The 325-nt window shown below is 71.4% G+C and overlaps 1 protein-coding gene across 1 annotated transcript in view; it reads left to right on the forward strand.

Annotated features, from left to right (window-relative positions):
* SLC25A10 (solute carrier family 25 (mitochondrial carrier; dicarboxylate transporter), member 10) overlaps positions 1–325 on the forward strand; it is a gene marked incomplete at its 5' end in the record, with an annotated part of 4,547 nt that overhangs the window by 3,648 nt on the left and 574 nt on the right. The window lies entirely within an intron of this gene.

The raw sequence follows: 325 nt of genomic DNA on the forward strand, positions 1-325 counted from the left end.
GGCTGGACCGCCTGGCCTCCTGCCTGGTCAGAGCTCCTTCCAGCAGCGTGGCCCCCACCCTGGTGGCCCCTGTAGCTTCGCCTCCCCTCACCCGCCCCCACTCCCTGCCCTGCGCACGGACCACACGCCGAGGGAGGCGTCCAGGCCCCGGTTCCCTCTCCCAGCAGGCAGTTAGCACCGGCGGTGGGTGCGCTGGGCTGTCCGGTTTTCCGGGGTCCCTGCCCCTCTTCTGGCCCGAGGGTTCTTTCATGGAGCAGCTCCTGGGCCCTCAGCACCGTCCGCAGCTCCCTCAGGGCAGTGGCTGCTGCTCCTTTGTGGGGGGCGG

Source organism: Myotis davidii, unplaced genomic scaffold, assembly GCF_000327345.1.
Source record: "Myotis davidii unplaced genomic scaffold, ASM32734v1 scaffold211, whole genome shotgun sequence".
NCBI lineage: Eukaryota > Metazoa > Chordata > Mammalia > Chiroptera > Vespertilionidae > Myotis > Myotis davidii.